Raw genomic sequence first — 18,933 nt, forward strand, 5'->3', positions numbered from 1 at the left:
TTGCCAAATCATCTCCTACAAAAATTAAAAAAGCAGCACCAAAAAAGAAATGATCTGTTACTTTAATAATATATTGAAATATTTCATTATTTTTGCTAAAAAATGAAAATAACATAGGCCTTAATACAGGCCACAAATTAATATTTGATAAGAGTAAATTATTTTTTGTATAAATATTTTATAAAATAATAGTTAAGAAACATTTGCCACAGTCAGTACCACGGATGGGTGGCCACTTGAGAATACTGTGTGCGGTTGCATTTTTATTTAAAATATATGGTATAATAAATAAGTATATATTTAAATTGATTACTTCATTGAAAATTTTAATAATATACTTTAATATTAATGATATTTATGAAAAATATATATTTGTAAAAATTTTCATTTATTACTGGCAACAGCCATACCACGTTGAAAACACCGGTTCTCGTCCGATCACCGAAGTTAAGCAACATTGGGCACAGTCAGTACTTGGATGGGTGACCGCTTGGGAACACTGTGTGCGGTTGCCTTTTTATATTAAAAATACAAATTATTTTTCTTCTTTTCTTTTTTTTTACACACCATATATAAATATATGTTATTTAGAAATGTAAACCTTTTATATTATTCGTCAACAAATAAATATTATTTTTTGTATAAAATTTTATTGCATTTATAACTCATATCATGGTTACTTTAAAGCGAGAAGTTTTTTTAATATTTCAAATGAATATAAAATAATATAAATTTTATGAAATTTATTTATTTTTAGAAATAGCAATCGCTTATAATTATAACAAAATTTTAATAATGTTTAATTTTATTTCAATAATTTATATATATATATATATATATATTTTTTAATAAAAATAATATACTCTTATTTAATAATATATGTTGGTCCTATATATAGGACCGAAAATATTTCTTATTTGTTTTTTTTTTTTTAAATTGTCATTTAAAACGCTTATGCACGTTCTCCACGAATACGTCTTGCCAATTGTATATCCTTAGGCATAATTGTAACACGCTTTGCATGAATTGCGCATAAATTGGTATCTTCAAATAAACCTACTAAATAGGCTTCACTAGCTTCTTGTAATGCCATAACAGCTGAACTTTGGAAACGTAAATCGGTTTTAAAATCTTGTGCAATTTCACGTACTAAACGTTGGAATGGTAATTTACGAATTAACAATTCAGTACTTTTTTGATAACGACGAATTTCTCGTAAAGCTACTGTACCAGGACGATATCTGTGTGGTTTTTTTACTCCACCAGTTGCTGGTGCACTTTTACGTGCAGCTTTCGTTGCTAATTGTTTTCTTGGTGCTTTACCACCAGTTGATTTACGTGCAGTTTGCTTGGTTCTAGCCATTTTCAAATAATAATGTTTTTACAAAAAAACACACAATTTTAAAAATTATATTCGACAATTTGATACTACAAAGTCAAATGTTTAAATGCGAAATAAATGTGTTGTATTTATATTTATATGAAATTTCAAAATTTTTGTTGTCATATCCTATTGGATAGCTATCAGAGTATGGACTAATCAAATTGTATAGGCGTGGCTTAAAAAATCTTTAATGCTTTATATAAAAAGGCACAATTGTACCGGCGCTCACATACATTACAATACTTGTGAGGTTAACACACGTGTTATCCGTTCGTTAAAATATTGTAAATAATTTTTTATTAAAATGACTGGCAGAGGAAAAGGTGGAAAGGGTCTTGGAAAAGGGGGTGCAAAACGTCATAGAAAAGTTTTGCATGATAATATCCAAGGTATTACAAAACCTGCAATTCGTCGTTTAGCACGACGAGGTGGAGTAAAACGTATCTCTGGTTTAATTTATGAAGAAACACGTGGTGTACTTAAAGTATTCCTTGAAAATGTTATTCGGGATGCTGTTACATATACTGAACACGCAAAACGTAAAACAGTTACAGCTATGGATGTTGTATATGCATTAAAACGACAAGGTCGTACTTTGTATGGTTTTGGAGGTTAAGAAAATATAATAATTTACTTAAAATATTTAGTAAATTTATTAAAGAATATTTAATACATCCGATAAATTTAAACAGGCTTTCCTTTTTGGGAAGCCACTAATTTTATTTATATAAGAGTAAATAAATTTGTTAATAAATATAACATATTATATAATTTGTTTACAACAAATTATTTTGTTTATAACATACATTACCAAATATTTTTATTTATTTTTTTTTTTTTATTGTAATATATCTGCAATAATAAATTATAATTTGTATATTATCTATTTTATTTTACAATAACTTATTGAATTTTTGAAAAAATTTTATTATAAATTAATATACTATTATATTTTTTATATATACAAGTTAAGAGTAACAAGTATCGATAGGAGATTATCGAATTTATAACTAATAAAACATTTCGCCTTAATCAAAGAAAATAAAGATTTTGCTATACCATTTTTTATACTTTCAATAAATAATTTATTATTAAATTTTTATTATTTCATTTATTTTTTAAAATTATTAAAAATATTTTTCTAATAATTATAAGCGTACATAAACAAGTAGTAAATGTAAAATGAAAATAATAAAGGTAATGTAATGCATTTGCATTACACTGATTTACGATATATATTCCGCGATATCCTTTATTATATTTAAAATTAATAATATTGATATACTAATAATAGATATATTCAAGCTATTAATATATAAAATTTTATATTAAATATGATATTAATAATTGTTTATTTTATTTTTTTGTATATATAAAAATAATTTACTCTTATTTAAAAAATTTGATGGCTCTCTTAAAAAGAGAGCCATTTTTATATGTTGATGTATTTTTATGTTATCAATTAAATAATATTTTCGATTTATTTATTTTGAACTTGTATATTTTGTAACAGCTTTAGTACCTTCACTAACAGCGTGCTTTGCCAATTCACCAGGTAATAATAATCGAACTGCGGTTTGAATTTCCCGACTTGTGATTGTTGAACGTTTATTATAATGTGCTAAACGTGATGCTTCAGCAGCAATACGTTCAAAAATATCATTAACAAAACTGTTCATGATACTCATAGCTTTACTAGAGATACCAGTATCAGGATGCACTTGTTTTAATACTTTGTAAATGTAAATTGCATATGATTCCTTGCGCTTCCTCTTCTTTTTCTTATCACTCTTTGATATATTTTTTTGAGCTTTGCCAGCTTTTTTTGCTGCTTTTCCACTTGTTTTTGGTGGCATTGTTACAAACAATTAATATACACAGATAGTTACAGAACACCAGTCAGTATATGTATGAGCGTGTCGTGTATACAACTAGCGTATTATATACGCGAAGATGGATATAACAATAAAAATGAATACTACTCTCTGATTGGCTAAAAATAATACTATAAGGTGATTGGTTTATTTTTAAAGTTTTATATTTTATAAATATTATAAATTAAAATACCCAAATAACATTTTAAACATTTATGTTACAATCCCCGTAACGTACACATCTGTGTGATTATATTTACAAAAAAAAATATTAATTAAATAAATTTATTCGCTATGTCTGGACGAGGTAAAGGTGGTAAAGTAAAGGGAAAGGCAAAGTCAAGATCAAGCCGAGCAGGATTACAATTTCCTGTTGGAAGAATTCACAGATTATTACGAAAAGGAAATTATGCTGAACGAGTAGGTGCTGGTGCCCCAGTATATTTGGCTGCTGTTATGGAATATTTGGCTGCAGAAGTTCTCGAGTTAGCTGGTAATGCTGCCCGTGATAACAAAAAAACACGTATCATTCCACGTCATTTACAATTGGCAATTCGTAATGATGAAGAATTAAATAAATTATTATCTGGTGTAACAATTGCTCAAGGTGGTGTATTACCAAACATTCAAGCAGTGTTATTACCAAAGAAAACTGAAAAGAAAGCATAAATTAAAAACATTGCATTAATTTTTATAATAATAATACATCGATCATAGGCCTTTTAATAAAAGGCCACAAATTTATTTAAAATAAGAGTAAAAATTATTTTTATAAATAATATATTATAATATTTTTTTAAAGAATCAATTTAAATAATTATAAATTAATGATTCTTTTTTTTTTTTTCTTTTTTTATATGTTATTATGGAAATAATTCATCATATTATGATGACATTTAGGTAACATATTATAAGAATATTCATAAAATATTATCAAAATAATATTGTATTATGATGATATTTAGACAAAATATTATAAGAATATACACAAAATATTATCAAAATAATATCATTAGATAACAAAACTGTTCATGATACTCATACCTTTACTAGAGATAAAAGTATCAGGATGCACTTGTATTAATACATATTATCACAACATCACAAAATATTTTTTAAAAGGAAAAATTTTTTTAAAATTATTATAAAATTTGATTGAATTAAATTTCAATTTATTTTTTTAATAATTAAAGAAAAAAAAAAAAAAAAGCATATAAACTTTCTATTGAAAATGTTATTTTAAACTAGATGGCCAAGTGAACTTCGTTACACAAACAATATATGACGTATTCGTTATTTAAATAATCAGTATCCTTTGATATTATATCAATACGTTACTCTCTTCTTTTGATACATATTAATAAAATTTCAATTTATAAGATTTTATGTCAATTATATAAATAATATTATAAATTTTCTAAATACATAAGTTAAGTAACAAAAAATTTGAATAACAAGATAAATTTATATATTATGTTTTAATACTCGATACTATAATATATCGCATCCGTTACCAATTATTCGGTATCCTTTGATTTATACACAGAATGAACTAAAAATATATATCAAATTTATTTTATTTATTTATATATTTAATATTATTATTATTATTTTATATTACAAAGTTTCTTAACGAAGCTTACAATGATTTCTCATATCGTACTTAACAAAATTATTTAGATCATATAAAATTTAAATTGTTAAAAAATTTGTATATTTATTATTATTATTATTTATTTTTATTAAAATTACATAACATAAAATTAATAATATTTTAATAATTATATAAATTAATTCTTATTTAAAATAATCTTATATTAATCTCAACAAATACTCTAATAATATATTTTGTCATAAATTTTTTTATATTTAAAATAAATATTATAATATATAAATACTTATATCAGTATAAAATTTCTTTATATAATTATGAAAAAATTAATTTAATAGTTAATTATTGATATTAATGCATAAATAAAAGTATTTTCTAATGAAATATATTTTGTCAATGTTCGATTAACACATTTCATAATAATACGTTTTCATTATTGACAAAAAAAGTTTTTCTAAAAATGAAATCTTATACTATAATATATATATTTATATATTAAATTTTTTAATTATTTATATACTAATAATTTATAATAAATCGATATTAAATAAAAAATAAAAATATATACTTTTTAAGTTTACCTTAAAAATATTATTGTTTTGTATGATTGAAATAATTAATATTAAACTATGTTTATTAATAATTGTTAATAAAAAAATTAAATATATTTTAATTTATAAAATAAATATTATTATTAAATTTATAATTTATTATTTTATATATTATAGAAATTGAAAAAATAAATCATGTTTACTACGACAGTAAATTAGAAATACTATTTAATTTTTATGTGTTTTCTACATGGTACTTTGACTTACATAGGGACTTATATTATTGTGAATAATGATATAATTGAAAACCTTTATTTTTTATTTGATAGAATTATTATATTTTATCATTTAAATATTTATAATAAATACATTATTTTTATAAAGTAAAAAAATATGGCCGAAGAAAATTCTACAGCTGTTGCAGCAACTGCGGTTACTGCTGCTTCTACAACACCAACAAAAAAAGCAACAGCTTCTGGTGCTAAACGTACAAAACAACATTCAAAACCAACACATCCACGTACATCAGAAATGGTTGTTAACGCAATTAAAAATTTAAAAGAACGTGGTGGTTCATCATTACAAGCAATTAAAAAATATTTAGCTGCAAATTATAAAGTGGATTCTGATAAAATTTCACCATTTATTAAAAAATATTTAAAAGCTGCTGTAACTGAGGGAGCCTTGGTACAAACTAAAGGTAAAGGTGCATCTGGTTCATTCAAATTGGCTGCTTCCGCTTCATCTAATTCTTCAGCTAAATCAAAAGTATCCAAAAAAGAAAGTGGAGCAAAAGGTTCAGCAAAGAGTGCTAAAAGTAAACGGGCACCAAAAGAAAAGAAAGCCACAACTACATCATTGGCAGCCAAAAAGCCTAAAGCAAAAAAAGCGACTCCATCATCATCAACTGCTGCTAAAAAAGTTACTGCAAAATCATCAGCGGCATCAAAAAAAGCACCAGTTAAAGCAAAACCAGCAAAAAGTACAAAATCCGCTGCCAAAAGTAGCCCTGCTCGTAAACCGAAAGCACCAAAAGCTAAGAAAGCTTCTGTTGCCAAATCATCTCCTACAAAAATTAAAAAAGCAGCACCAAAAAAGAAATGATCTGTTACTTTAATAATATATTGAAATATTTCATTATTTTTGCTAAAAAATGAAAATAACATAGGCCTTAATACAGGCCACAAATTAATATTTGATAAGAGTAAATTATTTTTTGTATAAATATTTTATAAAATAATAGTTAAGAAACATTTGCCACAGTCAGTACCACGGATGGGTGGCCACTTGAGAATACTGTGTGCGGTTGCATTTTTATTTAAAATATATGGTATAATAAATAAGTATATATTTAAATTGATTACTTCATTGAAAATTTTAATAATATACTTTAATATTAATGATATTTATGAAAAATATATATTTGTAAAAATTTTCATTTATTACTGGCAACAGCCATACCACGTTGAAAACACCGGTTCTCGTCCGATCACCGAAGTCAAGCAACATTGGGCACAGTCAGTACTTGGATGGGTGACCGCTTGGGAACACTGTGTGCGGTTGCCTTTTTATATTAAAAATATAAATTATTTTTCTTCTTTTCTTTTTTTTTACACACCATATATAAATATATGTTATTTAGAAATGTAAACCTTTTATATTATTCGTCAACAAATAAATATTATTTTTTGTATAAAATTTTATTGCATTTATAACTCATATCATGGTTACTTTAAAGCGAGAAGTTTTTTTAATATTTCAAATGAATATAAAATAATATAAATTTTATGAAATTTATTTATTTTTAGAAATAGCAATCGCTTATAATTATAACAAAATTTTAATAATGTTTAATTTTATTTCAATAATTTATATATATATATATATATATATTTTTTAATAAAAATAATATACTCTTATTTAATAATATATGTTGGTCCTATATATAGGACCGAAAATATTTCTTATTTGTTTTTTTTTTTTTAAATTGTCATTTAAAACGCTTATGCACGTTCTCCACGAATACGTCTTGCCAATTGTATATCCTTAGGCATAATTGTAACACGCTTTGCATGAATTGCGCATAAATTGGTATCTTCAAATAAACCTACTAAATAGGCTTCACTAGCTTCTTGTAATGCCATAACAGCTGAACTTTGGAAACGTAAATCGGTTTTAAAATCTTGTGCAATTTCACGTACTAAACGTTGGAATGGTAATTTACGAATTAACAATTCAGTACTTTTTTGATAACGACGAATTTCTCGTAAAGCTACTGTACCAGGACGATATCTGTGTGGTTTTTTTACTCCACCAGTTGCTGGTGCACTTTTACGTGCAGCTTTCGTTGCTAATTGTTTTCTTGGTGCTTTACCACCAGTTGATTTACGTGCAGTTTGCTTGGTTCTAGCCATTTTCAAATAATAATGTTTTTACAAAAAAACACACAATTTTAAAAATTATATTCGACAATTTGATACTACAAAGTCAAATGTTTAAATGCGAAATAAATGTGTTGTATTTATATTTATATGAAATTTCAAAATTTTTGTTGTCATATCCTATTGGATAGCTATCAGAGTATGGACTAATCAAATTGTATAGGCGTGGCTTAAAAAATCTTTAATGCTTTATATAAAAAGGCACAATTGTACCGGCGCTCACATACATTACAATACTTGTGAGGTTAACACACGTGTTATCCGTTCGTTAAAATATTGTAAATAATTTTTTATTAAAATGACTGGCAGAGGAAAAGGTGGAAAGGGTCTTGGAAAAGGGGGTGCAAAACGTCATAGAAAAGTTTTGCGTGATAATATCCAAGGTATTACAAAACCTGCAATTCGTCGTTTAGCACGACGAGGTGGAGTAAAACGTATCTCTGGTTTAATTTATGAAGAAACACGTGGTGTACTTAAAGTATTCCTTGAAAATGTTATTCGGGATGCTGTTACATATACTGAACACGCAAAACGTAAAACAGTTACAGCTATGGATGTTGTATATGCATTAAAACGACAAGGTCGTACTTTGTATGGTTTTGGAGGTTAAGAAAATATAATAATTTACTTAAAATATTTAGTAAATTTATTAAAGAATATTTAATACATCCGATAAATTTAAACAGGCTTTCCTTTTTGGGAAGCCACTAATTTTATTTATATAAGAGTAAATAAATTTGTTAATAAATATAACATATTATATAATTTGTTTACAACAAATTATTTTGTTTATAACATACATTACCAAATATTTTTATTTATTTTTTTTTTTTTATTGTAATATATCTGCAATAATAAATTATAATTTGTATATTATCTATTTTATTTTACAATAACTTATTGAATTTTTGAAAAAATTTTATTATAAATTAATATACTATTATATTTTTTATATATACAAGTTAAGAGTAACAAGTATCGATAGGAGATTATCGAATTTATAACTAATAAAACATTTCGCCTTAATCAAAGAAAATAAAGATTTTGCTATACCATTTTTTATACTTTCAATAAATAATTTATTATTAAATTTTTATTATTTCATTTATTTTTTAAAATTATTAAAAATATTTTTCTAATAATTATAAGCGTACATAAACAAGTAGTAAATGTAAAATGAAAATAATAAAGGTAATGTAATGCATTTGCATTACACTGATTTACGATATATATGCCGCGATATCCTTTATTATATTTAAAATTAATAATATTGATATACTAATAATAGATATATTCAAGCTATTAATATATAAAATTTTATATTAAATATGATATTAATAATTGTTTATTTTATTTTTTTGTATATATAAAAATAATTTACTCTTATTTAAAAAATTTGATGGCTCTCTTAAAAAGAGAGCCGTTTTTATATGTTGATGTATTTTTATGTTATCAATTAAATAATATTTTCGATTTATTTATTTTGAACTTGTATATTTTGTAACAGCTTTAGTACCTTCACTAACAGCGTGCTTTGCCAATTCACCAGGTAATAATAATCGAACTGCGGTTTGAATTTCCCGACTTGTGATTGTTGAACGTTTATTATAATGTGCTAAACGTGATGCTTCAGCAGCAATACGTTCAAAAATATCATTAACAAAACTGTTCATGATACTCATAGCTTTACTAGAGATACCAGTATCAGGATGCACTTGTTTTAATACTTTGTAAATGTAAATTGCATATGATTCCTTGCGCTTCCTCTTCTTTTTCTTATCACTCTTTGATATATTTTTTTGAGCTTTGCCAGCTTTTTTTGCTGCTTTTCCACTTGTTTTTGGTGGCATTGTTACAAACAATTAATATACACAGATAGTTACAGAACACCAGTCAGTATATGTATGAGCGTGTCGTGTATACAACTAGCGTATTATATACGCGAAGATGGATATAACAATAAAAATGAATACTACTCTCTGATTGGCTAAAAATAATACTATAAGGTGATTGGTTTATTTTTAAAGTTTTATATTTTATAAATATTATAAATTAAAATACCCAAATAACATTTTAAACATTTATGTTACAATCCCCGTAACGTACACATCTGTGTGATTATATTTACAAAAAAAAATATTAATTAAATAAATTTATTCGCTATGTCTGGACGAGGTAAAGGTGGTAAAGTAAAGGGAAAGGCAAAGTCAAGATCAAGCCGAGCAGGATTACAATTTCCTGTTGGAAGAATTCACAGATTATTACGAAAAGGAAATTATGCTGAACGAGTAGGTGCTGGTGCCCCAGTATATTTGGCTGCTGTTATGGAATATTTGGCTGCAGAAGTTCTCGAGTTAGCTGGTAATGCTGCCCGTGATAACAAAAAAACACGTATCATTCCACGTCATTTACAATTGGCAATTCGTAATGATGAAGAATTAAATAAATTATTATCTGGTGTAACAATTGCTCAAGGTGGTGTATTACCAAACATTCAAGCAGTGTTATTACCAAAGAAAACTGAAAAGAAAGCATAAATTAAAAACATTGCATTAATTTTTATAATAATAATACATCGATCATAGGCCTTTTAATAAAAGGCCACAAATTTATTTAAAATAAGAGTAAAAATTATTTTTATAAATAATATATTATAATATTTTTTTAAAGAATCAATTTAAATAATTATAAATTAATGATTCTTTTTTTTTTTTTCTTTTTTTATATGTTATTATGGAAATAATTCATCATATTATGATGACATTTAGGTAACATATTATAAGAATATTCATAAAATATTATCAAAATAATATTGTATTATGATGATATTTAGACAAAATATTATAAGAATATACACAAAATATTATCAAAATAATATCATTAGATAACAAAACTGTTCATGATACTCATACCTTTACTAGAGATAAAAGTATCAGGATGCACTTGTATTAATACATATTATCACAACATCACAAAATATTTTTTAAAAGGAAAAATTTTTTTAAAATTATTATAAAATTTGATTGAATTAAATTTCAATTTATTTTTTTAATAATTAAAGAAAAAAAAAAAAAAAAGCATATAAACTTTCTATTGAAAATGTTATTTTAAACTAGATGGCCAAGTGAACTTCGTTACACAAACAATATATGACGTATTCGTTATTTAAATAATCAGTATCCTTTGATATTATATCAATACGTTACTCTCTTCTTTTGATACATATGAATAAAATTTCAATTTATAAGATTTTATGTCAATTATATAAATAATATTATAAATTTTCTAAATACATAAGTTAAGTAACAAAAAATTTGAATAACAAGATAAATTTATATATTATGTTTTAATACTCGATACTATAATATATCGCATCCGTTACCAATTATTCGGTATCCTTTGATTTATACACAGAATGAACTAAAAATATATATCAAATTTATTTTATTTATTTATATATTTAATATTATTATTATTATTTTATATTACAAAGTTTCTTAACGAAGCTTACAATGATTTCTCATATCGTACTTAACAAAATTATTTAGATCATATAAAATTTAAATTGTTAAAAAATTTGTATATTTATTATTATTATTATTTATTTTTATTAAAATTACATAACATAAAATTAATAATATTTTAATAATTATATAAATTAATTCTTATTTAAAATAATCTTATATTAATCTCAACAAATACTCTAATAATATATTTTGTCATAAATTTTTTTATATTTAAAATAAATATTATAATATATAAATACTTATATCAGTATAAAATTTCTTTATATAATTATGAAAAAATTAATTTAATAGTTAATTATTGATATTAATGCATAAATAAAAGTATTTTCTAATGAAATATATTTTGTCAATGTTCGATTAACACATTTCATAATAATACGTTTTCATTATTGACAAAAAAAGTTTTTCTAAAAATGAAATCTTATACTATAATATATATATTTATATATTAAATTTTTTAATTATTTATATACTAATAATTTATAATAAATCGATATTAAATAAAAAATAAAAATATATACTTTTTAAGTTTACCTTAAAAATATTATTGTTTTGTATGATTGAAATAATTAATATTAAACTATGTTTATTAATAATTGTTAATAAAAAAATTAAATATATTTTAATTTATAAAATAAATATTATTATTAAATTTATAATTTATTATTTTATATATTATAGAAATTGAAAAAATAAATCATGTTTACTACGACAGTAAATTAGAAATACTATTTAATTTTTATGTGTTTTCTACATGGTACTTTGACTTACATAGGGACTTATATTATTGTGAATAATGATATAATTGAAAACCTTTATTTTTTATTTGATAGAATTATTATATTTTATCATTTAAATATTTATAATAAATACATTATTTTTATAAAGTAAAAAAATATGGCCGAAGAAAATTCTACAGCTGTTGCAGCAACTGCGGTTACTGCTGCTTCTACAACACCAACAAAAAAAGCAACAGCTTCTGGTGCTAAACGTACAAAACAACATTCAAAACCAACACATCCACGTACATCAGAAATGGTTGTTAACGCAATTAAAAATTTAAAAGAACGTGGTGGTTCATCATTACAAGCAATTAAAAAATATTTAGCTGCAAATTATAAAGTGGATTCTGATAAAATTTCACCATTTATTAAAAAATATTTAAAAGCTGCTGTAACTGAGGGAGCCTTGGTACAAACTAAAGGTAAAGGTGCATCTGGTTCATTCAAATTGGCTGCTTCCGCTTCATCTAATTCTTCAGCTAAATCAAAAGTATCCAAAAAAGAAAGTGGAGCAAAAGGTTCAGCAAAGAGTGCTAAAAGTAAACGGGCACCAAAAGAAAAGAAAGCCACAACTACATCATTGGCAGCCAAAAAGCCTAAAGCAAAAAAAGCGACTCCATCATCATCAACTGCTGCTAAAAAAGTTACTGCAAAATCATCAGCGGCATCAAAAAAAGCACCAGTTAAAGCAAAACCAGCAAAAAGTACAAAATCCGCTGCCAAAAGTAGCCCTGCTCGTAAACCGAAAGCACCAAAAGCTAAGAAAGCTTCTGTTGCCAAATCATCTCCTACAAAAATTAAAAAAGCAGCACCAAAAAAGAAATGATCTGTTACTTTAATAATATATTGAAATATTTCATTATTTTTGCTAAAAAATGAAAATAACATAGGCCTTAATACAGGCCACAAATTAATATTTGATAAGAGTAAATTATTTTTTGTATAAATATTTTATAAAATAATAGTTAAGAAACATTTGCCACAGTCAGTACCACGGATGGGTGGCCACTTGAGAATACTGTGTGCGGTTGCATTTTTATTTAAAATATATGGTATAATAAATAAGTATATATTTAAATTGATTACTTCATTGAAAATTTTAATAATATACTTTAATATTAATGATATTTATGAAAAATATATATTTGTAAAAATTTTCATTTATTACTGGCAACAGCCATACCACGTTGAAAACACCGGTTCTCGTCCGATCACCGAAGTTAAGCAACATTGGGCACAGTCAGTACTTGGATGGGTGACCGCTTGGGAACACTGTGTGCGGTTGCCTTTTTATATTAAAAATATAAATTATTTTTCTTCTTTTCTTTTTTTTTACACACCATATATAAATATATGTTATTTAGAAATGTAAACCTTTTATATTATTCGTCAACAAATAAATATTATTTTTTGTATAAAATTTTATTGCATTTATAACTCATATCATGGTTACTTTAAAGCGAGAAGTTTTTTTAATATTTCAAATGAATATAAAATAATATAAATTTTATGAAATTTATTTATTTTTAGAAATAGCAATCGCTTATAATTATAACAAAATTTTAATAATGTTTAATTTTATTTCAATAATTTATATATATATATATATATATATTTTTTAATAAAAATAATATACTCTTATTTAATAATATATGTTGGTCCTATATATAGGACCGAAAATATTTCTTATTTGTTTTTTTTTTTTTAAATTGTCATTTAAAACGCTTATGCACGTTCTCCACGAATACGTCTTGCCAATTGTATATCCTTAGGCATAATTGTAACACGCTTTGCATGAATTGCGCATAAATTGGTATCTTCAAATAAACCTACTAAATAGGCTTCACTAGCTTCTTGTAATGCCATAACAGCTGAACTTTGGAAACGTAAATCGGTTTTAAAATCTTGTGCAATTTCACGTACTAAACGTTGGAATGGTAATTTACGAATTAACAATTCAGTACTTTTTTGATAACGACGAATTTCTCGTAAAGCTACTGTACCAGGACGATATCTGTGTGGTTTTTTTACTCCACCAGTTGCTGGTGCACTTTTACGTGCAGCTTTCGTTGCTAATTGTTTTCTTGGTGCTTTACCACCAGTTGATTTACGTGCAGTTTGCTTGGTTCTAGCCATTTTCAAATAATAATGTTTTTACAAAAAAACACACAATTTTAAAAATTATATTCGACAATTTGATACTACAAAGTCAAATGTTTAAATGCGAAATAAATGTGTTGTATTTATATTTATATGAAATTTCAAAATTTTTGTTGTCATATCCTATTGGATAGCTATCAGAGTATGGACTAATCAAATTGTATAGGCGTGGCTTAAAAAATCTTTAATGCTTTATATAAAAAGGCACAATTGTACCGGCGCTCACATACATTACAATACTTGTGAGGTTAACACACGTGTTATCCGTTCGTTAAAATATTGTAAATAATTTTTTATTAAAATGACTGGCAGAGGAAAAGGTGGAAAGGGCTTGGAAAAGGGGGTGCAAAACGTCATAGAAAAGTTTTGCGTGATAATATCCAAGGTATTACAAAACCTGCAATTCGTCGTTTAGCACGACGAGGTGGAGTAAAACGTATCTCTGGTTTAATTTATGAAGAAACACGTGGTGTACTTAAAGTATTCCTTGAAAATGTTATTCGGGATGCTGTTACATATACTGAACACGCAAAACGTAAAACAGTTACAGCTATGGATGTTGTATATGCATTAAAACGACAAGGTCGTACTTTGTATGGTTTTGGAGGTTAAGAAAATATAATAATTTACTTAAAATATTTAGTAAATTTATTAAAGAATATTTAATACATCCGATAAATTTAAACAGGCTTTCCTTTTTGGGAAGCCACTAATTTTATTTATATAAGAGTAAATAAATTTGTTAATAAATATAACATATTATATAATTTGTTTACAACAAATTATTTTGTTTATAACATACATTACCAAATATTTTTTTTTATTTTTTTTTTTTTATTGTAATATATCTGCAATAATAAATTATAATTTGTATATTATCTATTTTATTTTACAATAACTTATTGAATTTTTGAAAAAATTTTATTATAAATTAATATACTATTATATTTTTTATATATACAAGTTAAGAGTAACAAGTATCGATAGGAGATTATCGAATTTATAACTAATAAAACATTTCGCCTTAATCAAAGAAAATAAAGATTTTGCTATACCATTTTTTATACTTTCAATAAATAATTTATTATTAAATTTTTATTATTTCATTTATTTTTTAAAATTATTAAAAATATTTTTCTAATAATTATAAGCGTACATAAACAAGTAGTAAATGTAAAATGAAAATAATAAAGGTAATGTAATGCATTTGCATTACACTGATTTACGATATATATTCCGCGATATCCTTTATTATATTTAAAATTAATAATATTGATATACTAATAATAGATATATTCAAGCTATTAATATATAAAATTTTATATTAAATATGATATTAATAATTGTTTATTTTATTTTTTTGTATATATAAAAATAATTTACTCTTATTTAAAAAATTTGATGGCTCTCTTAAAAAGAGAGCCGTTTTTATATGTTGATGTATTTTTATGTTATCAATTAAATAATATTTTCGATTTATTTATTTTGAACTTGTATATTTTGTAACAGCTTTAGTACCTTCACTAACAGCGTGCTTTGCCAATTCACCAGGTAATAATAATCGAACTGCGGTTTGAATTTCCCGACTTGTGATTGTTGAACGTTTATTATAATGTGCTAAACGTGATGCTTCAGCAGCAATACGTTCAAAAATATCATTAACAAAACTGTTCATGATACTCATAGCTTTACTAGAGATACCAGTATCAGGATGCACTTGTTTTAATACTTTGTAAATGTAAATTGCATATGATTCCTTGCGCTTCCTCTTCTTTTTCTTATCACTCTTTGATATATTTTTTTGAGCTTTGCCAGCTTTTTTTGCTGCTTTTCCACTTGTTTTTGGTGGCATTGTTACAAACAATTAATATACACAGATAGTTACAGAACACCAGTCAGTATATGTATGAGCGTGTCGTGTATACAACTAGCGTATTATATACGCGAAGATGGATATAACAATAAAAATGAATACTACTCTCTGATTGGCTGAAAAATAATACTATAAGGTGATTGGTTTATTTTTAAAGTTTTATATTTTATAAATATTATAAATTAAAATACCCAAATAACATTTTAAACATTTATGTTACAATCCCCGTAACGTACACATCTGTGTGATTATATTTACAAAAAAAAATATTAATTAAATAAATTTATTCGCTATGTCTGGACGAGGTAAAGGTGGTAAAGTAAAGGGAAAGGCAAAGTCAAGATCAAGCCGAGCAGGATTACAATTTCCTGTTGGAAGAATTCACAGATTATTACGAAAAGGAAATTATGCTGAACGAGTAGGTGCTGGTGCCCCAGTATATTTGGCTGCTGTTATGGAATATTTGGCTGCAGAAGTTCTCGAGTTAGCTGGTAATGCTGCCCGTGATAACAAAAAAACACGTATCATTCCACGTCATTTACAATTGGCAATTCGTAATGATGAAGAATTAAATAAATTATTATCTGGTGTAACAATTGCTCAAGGTGGTGTATTACCAAACATTCAAGCAGTGTTATTACCAAAGAAAACTGAAAAGAAAGCATAAATTAAAAACATTGCATTAATTTTTATAATAATAATACATCGATCATAGGCCTTTTAATAAAAGGCCACAAATTTATTTAAAATAAGAGTAAAAATTATTTTTATAAATAATATATTATAATATTTTTTTAAAGAATCAATTTAAATAATTATAAATTAATGATTCTTTTTTTTTTTTTTCTTTTTTTATATGTTATTATGGAAATAATTCATCATATTATGATGACATTTAGGTAACATATTATAAGAATATTCATAAAATATTATCAAAATAATATTGTATTATGATGATATTTAGACAAAATATTATAAGAATATACACAAAATATTATCAAAATAATATCATTAGATAACAAAACTGTTCATGATACTCATACCTTTACTAGAGATAAAAGTATCAGGATGCACTTGTATTAATACATATTATCACAACATCACAAAATATTTTTTAAAAGGAAAAATTTTTTTAAAATTATTATAAAATTTGATTGAATTAAATTTCAATTTATTTTTTTAATAATTAAAGAAAAAAAAAAAAAAAGCATATAAACTTTCTATTGAAAATGTTATTTTAAACTAGATGGCCAAGTGAACTTCGTTACACAAACAATATATGACGTATTCGTTATTTAAATAATCAGTATCCTTTGATATTATATCAATACGTTACTCTCTTCTTTTGATACATATTAATAAAATTTCAATTTATAAGATTTTATGTCAATTATATAAATAATATTATAAATTTTCTAAATACATAAGTTAAGTAACAAAAAATTTGAATAACAAGATAAATTTATATATTATGTTTTAATACTCGATACTATAATATATCGCATCCGTTACCAATTATTCGGTATCCTTTGATTTATACACAGAATGAACTAAAAATATATATCAAATTTATTTTATTTATTTATATATTTAATATTATTATTATTATTTTATATTACAAAGTTTCTTAACGAAGCTTACAATGATTTCTCATATCGTACTTAACAAAATTATTTAGATCATATAAAATTTAAATTGTTAAAAAATTTTTATATTTATTATTATTATTATTTATTTTTATTAAAATTACATAACATAAAATTAATAATATTTTAATAATTATATAAATTAATTCTTATTTAAAATAATCTTATATTAATCTCAACAAATACTCTAATAATATATTTTGTCATAAATTTTTTTATATTTAAAATAAATATTATAATATATAAATACTTATATCAGTATAAAATTTCTTTATATAATTATGAAAAAATTAATTTAATAGTTAATTATTGATATTAATGCATAAATAAAAGTATTTTCTAATGAAATATATTTTGTCAATGTTCGATTAACACATTTCATAATAATACGTTTTCATTATTGACAAAAAAAGTTTTTCTAAAAATGAAATCTTATACTATAATATATATATTTATATATTAAATTTTTTAATTATTTATATACTAATAATTTATAATAAATCGATATTAAATAAAAAATAAAAATATATACTTTTTAAGTTTACCTTAAAAATATTATTGTTTTGTATGATTGAAATAATTAATATTAAACTATGTTTATTAATAATTGTTAATAAAAAAATTAAATATATTTTAATTTATAAAATAAATATTATTATTAAATTTATAATTTATTATTTTATATATTATAGAAATTGAAAAAATAAATCATGTTTACTACGACAGTAAATTAGAAATACTATTTAATTTTTATGTGTTTTCTACATGGTACTTTGACTTACATAGGGACTTATATTATTGTGAATAATGATATAATTGAAAACCTTTATTTTTTATTTGATAGAATTATTATATTTTATCATTTAAATATTTATAATAAATACATTATTTTTATAAAGTAAAAAAATATGGCCGAAGAAAATTCTACAGCTGTTGCAGCAACTGCGGTTACTGCTGCTTCTACAACACCAACAAAAAAAGCAACAGCTTCTGGTGCTAAACGTACAAAACAACATTCAAAACCAACACATCCACGTACATCAGAAATGGTTGTTAACGCAATTAAAAATTTAAAAGAACGTG

General features: G+C 23.8%; 3 non-coding genes across 3 annotated transcripts; all 3 read left to right on the forward strand.

Annotated features, from left to right (window-relative positions):
- Nucleotides 1-396: 396 nt before the first annotated feature.
- On the forward strand, nucleotides 397-515 carry LOC123304456. Its single transcript, XR_006536476.1, has one exon. It is a non-coding gene; the product is annotated as a 5S ribosomal RNA (ribosomal RNA).
- A 6,353-nt stretch (nucleotides 516-6,868) lies between these two features.
- LOC123304454 lies at nucleotides 6,869-6,987 on the forward strand. The gene has a single exon (XR_006536474.1). It is a non-coding gene; the product is annotated as a 5S ribosomal RNA (ribosomal RNA).
- A 6,353-nt stretch (nucleotides 6,988-13,340) lies between these two features.
- On the forward strand, nucleotides 13,341-13,459 carry LOC123304457. The gene has a single exon (XR_006536477.1). It is a non-coding gene; the product is annotated as a 5S ribosomal RNA (ribosomal RNA).
- Nucleotides 13,460-18,933: the final 5,474 nt, after the last annotated feature.

Source organism: Chrysoperla carnea (assembly GCF_905475395.1).
Source record: "Chrysoperla carnea chromosome X unlocalized genomic scaffold, inChrCarn1.1 SUPER_X_unloc_54, whole genome shotgun sequence".
Taxonomy (NCBI): Eukaryota; Metazoa; Arthropoda; class Insecta; order Neuroptera; family Chrysopidae; genus Chrysoperla; species Chrysoperla carnea.